Source organism: Schistocerca piceifrons, chromosome 7 (genome assembly GCF_021461385.2).
Source record: "Schistocerca piceifrons isolate TAMUIC-IGC-003096 chromosome 7, iqSchPice1.1, whole genome shotgun sequence".
NCBI lineage: Eukaryota > Metazoa > Arthropoda > Insecta > Orthoptera > Acrididae > Schistocerca > Schistocerca piceifrons.
In genome coordinates this window covers 41273517-41277584 of record NC_060144.1, presented here as the reverse complement: position 1 = coordinate 41277584, position 4068 = coordinate 41273517, and the positions used below count along the sequence as shown (strand labels likewise).

General features: G+C 44.6%; 1 non-coding gene across 1 annotated transcript; it reads left to right on the top strand.

Annotated features, from left to right (window-relative positions):
- Positions 1 to 2035: 2035 nt before the first annotated feature.
- Positions 2036 to 2108, top strand: Trnaa-cgc. Its single transcript has one exon. It is a non-coding gene; the product is annotated as a tRNA-Ala (tRNA).
- The last annotated feature ends 1960 nt before the right edge of the window (positions 2109 to 4068 follow it).

Here is a 4068-nt window from a genome sequence, read left to right as displayed (position 1 = left end):
ATTCGGCGGGGACAAAGTCTCTCCTTCGTTTCTAGGTCCCCAGATCCATACAACACAATACCATACAATACCTATTACAGGAATTTTCAGATATGCACTTAATTTATGGTGTAACAAGAAGTAGTTGCAAAAGGCACCACCTTGATTGGAAGAAACATATCGTTGCGCCGTGGGAAATGTTTAACCATCTCTACTATATATACCCTACAGATACTGGGTTCGTATTTGTGACTGTGTCGCCTTAGTAATTCCCCCACACAGCGCTTTATGTAAGAACTTTGGATTACTGGGACTTGATGTACTGATAAAATTAAGGCATGCTACTGCCTTATCGGTGAAGACCACCGGCGCCATGTACTGGCTTGATAAGTGATCGTCTGCAGAAAATGGAGCATTCGGCTCACAAACATAATTAACACTTTCCTACTGATAGCAACGTCTCCCGCTGTGTCCTCGTACATGACCGGGTGATAATCTAACTACTGCGTATATATAATAGCAGATCTCAAAAGACAGCAATTATGCTACAGAAAGCTCCAAAGTCGACTTCGATTGCAGATAATCGGAATAACGAATACCTTGGTGTCTCATACCAGAACAGGCCAAAACTTCTGGCAGACAACTTGGTAGCATTGTCAGAGCAGTTCGCTATGTCTCCCATAGTAAAATAGTTAACAGAGGAAAGAATGGGCAATGGACTCTTCTCATATTGCAAATTCTTCTTAAATATTCGATCTGCTCTTTTCCTACACCTGACGAACAATGAGGTTATACTTTCGGTAGCACTGTTGTGACATTGCGTTTCTCTCTTAAAAAAGACATTCTTAACTGATTGTGCCATACTGGATACGTTCAGAAACCATGACTATGTGGAATAATTATTCATTTGTATTTTCTGGTACCTGTCACTTTTATTTGTTTTATGATTAATTAAACATAAAGCAACAGGTTTGGACAAATTCTGACCGTATTTAATCGTTTATGCATATAGAAAATTGTTACTTAAAATGAAGTGTCTTAAACTATACTAACTTAGCATTTTTTGTCTACTGTTGGATGCTGGATGCTGTTGGGGTATCTGGATGGAAGCAGAGCAGTGGCTGCTTAGAAATTGATGTCCAGTGACGTCTTCTGCTTCGATGGAGTTGAGTGTCACTGTTTATTACGATCGACATCACAGCCTGTGTGGGACACCCATAGTTTTTCATGAGTTATTGTATTGCGAAAATCCTGTGACACAGTTTTCAATTGTTCACTTACGTTTCTGACGTCCCAAAGCCTCATTTTTTACGCGTGGTACACTCGATGAGTTGTTATGTAACATTACACTTTGTCACTTTGTACTGTTTATTTTGTCGTTTCCTGACGGAATTGACTGCACTAATTTTTTCTACATATATGTGTATATATACAGGGTCGAGAAAAATTGTGCCACGAAATTTTCACCCTGTATAGCTGATGCCAGTTGGAACCAAAATTACTAATGTCGTGTCGAACCACAACGCACCATTTTTAAACTACAGAAACTTGGCGTCACTGGCTCCGATTGGCCGTGGGATTGCCCTGTTGCCGTCGTCGGTTGACGGGGAGCGCTATGGTTGTCTGTTCACACATACAAAGGTCTCTCGCCCCGTCACTGCCCCAACGTGATACGCACACGTGTCGGATAGGTCTCCACCTCACGTCAGAGGCGTTAACACGTAGGCTTCGCTTCGGAGCACACACACGTCACCTGCGATTTAGTCATACAATAAACATTTCGGCACAGCATTCGTTTGAAGAATAACGAGATATGGTTTTTGTTTATGGACTAGCCGACGGTAATGCGCATCAAACACGAGGTTGTATGAGGAGCGGTACCCAGCAAGGCGCCACCCACACCCGCAAACTTTTACAGCAATTCACTGGTGACGTGGCGAACAGGCACGTTAGCGGGATGTCATGGTGATGCTGAATTTGAAGATACTGTTCTCGAGCGCTTTGAGGAAGCACCTGTGATGGTTGGACACGACATTCGGGTCACTCATCAGTACCGAGCGAGGTGGTGCAGTGGTTAGCACACTGGACTCGCATTCGGGAGGACGACGGTTCAATCCCGTCTCCGGCCATCCTGATTTAGGTTTTCCGTGATTTCCCTAAATCGCTTCCGGCAAATGCCGGGATGGTTCCTTTGAAAGGGCACGGCCGATTTCCTTCCCAATCCTTCCCTCACTCGAGCTTGCGCTCCGTCTCTAATGACCTCGTTGTCGACGGGACGTTAAAAACACTAATATCCTCCTCCTCCTCCACTCATCAGTTATTCTGGGAGATTTTGAGGGATGACGGCCAGCGACCATTTAGTTTCCAGCCTGTCAAGACCTAAATCCTGCGGCGCATTATGAACACAGGCTAGGGTTTTCCCGGTGGTTTCTGGGACGTGTTGCAGGAGATCCCAACTTTCCCACCATTGTGTTGTTTACCGACGAGCGCACCTTCCATCGGGATGGCCTCTACAACACTCGAAACGTTCATTACTGGGCAAGGAAAAATCCTGACGTCACGCACGTCCAAGGACTCCAGGAACGATTTTCGCTCAACATTTGGGCAGGCAGTGTGGGCGACCATCTGATTGGGCTGGTCCGTCTACCTCCCCGACTTACCGGGGCAAATTACCCTCACTTTGTGGAAGGAACACTTACCTGCCTGCATGGACTATGTATATGGTTACAGCATATAAACAGTCGTGGCGTGCGCGGATATTTAATGAACTCTATGACGGCCGGGTAACTGGCAGAGGTGCTCATAGGACGTGGCCCCCGCGATCACCAGATCTCACGCAACCGCACTTTTTCCTGTGGGGACTCTTCAAGATTCTAGTTCACCCACCCGAACGCGAAGCATCTAGAAACGAAGTGGGATTAATGGATCGCATTCAACATGCCGCCAAACACATGAGGGCAATGCCAGGAATCTTTGAAAGAGTTCAGCAATACACCTTTCGACATTGCCAAGCTAGTGTCGCGTCATAGGGTCGCCAGTTCGAGCACCTGCTTTAATTAAACAATGTCCTAGCTACAAAGCAGCCCCTTTTGAGGGTCGACACAATTTGTAAAAGGCTTTCTGTACGCGAAGTAAGAGCTGTTGGTGGGTTTGTTCCGGGTGCGTCTTATCACGAAAGTACAATGGATGTGTCGGGACCCCGGTGGATTCGCCTCCAGGCCCCCAGAGAGGAAGGCTGGCGCGCTACGATCGAGCATGCGGGCCGCCTTGGATATATCGCGAACTCCAGCAGGCAAAGCATTCGCGGTCATGCGTTGTCCAGAGCATCCAGCAAAAGGGCAATCCTGCGGCCTATCGGAGCGCTTGGTGCCAAGTTTCCGTAATTTAAAAAGTGTGTGTTGTATATGGAGACGTTAAGACGTGAGTAAGTATCGAATATCACATTTCATAGCGAAATTCACGATATTGACAGTTTGTACAGGCTGGTAGTCGTTTGTTTACATTAGCACTTCTGAAATCTGTTGCATTAGAACTGACTTACGACTATTTAAGAATTTTGAGGTTTTGAAACTGATCATCTCATTACGGACATTATCTCCTTATTTTGGGTTATGAATAAAAATTTCAGTTTCTTCCAGGACGCCCATTCTTTTGCTTTTTCCGACTAAGCGCTAAATTTCTAGCTTGTCCCGAGTTTCAAGGGGTAACCTGTGTCTGTAGTGTGTGTTGCTGCTGTTGATTTGTTGCACTTATCCATTCTGTAACAGTCTATATGTTCTTAAATAGAGTTCTGAAATTTCTGCCTTTTTGGCCTATATAAAGTTTGTTGCACTGGCAGAGGTAAGTCTGTAAATTCCAGATACATAAACATCTGTATCTAGTGATTTTATTTTGTGAATAAGTTACACACGTAGGTTGTTATTAGTGCTACAACTGACGTGTGCATTTGAAAAACCTTTCTCGTTTGTCACACGTTGTACCAATGTGTGACATTTTTACATATTAACTGCTGGTGTGCTATTAGTTGTTAGTATAATGTTGTTCAATCAGTCTATTTTTTATTTGTTATGACATTTTACTAATGATTGA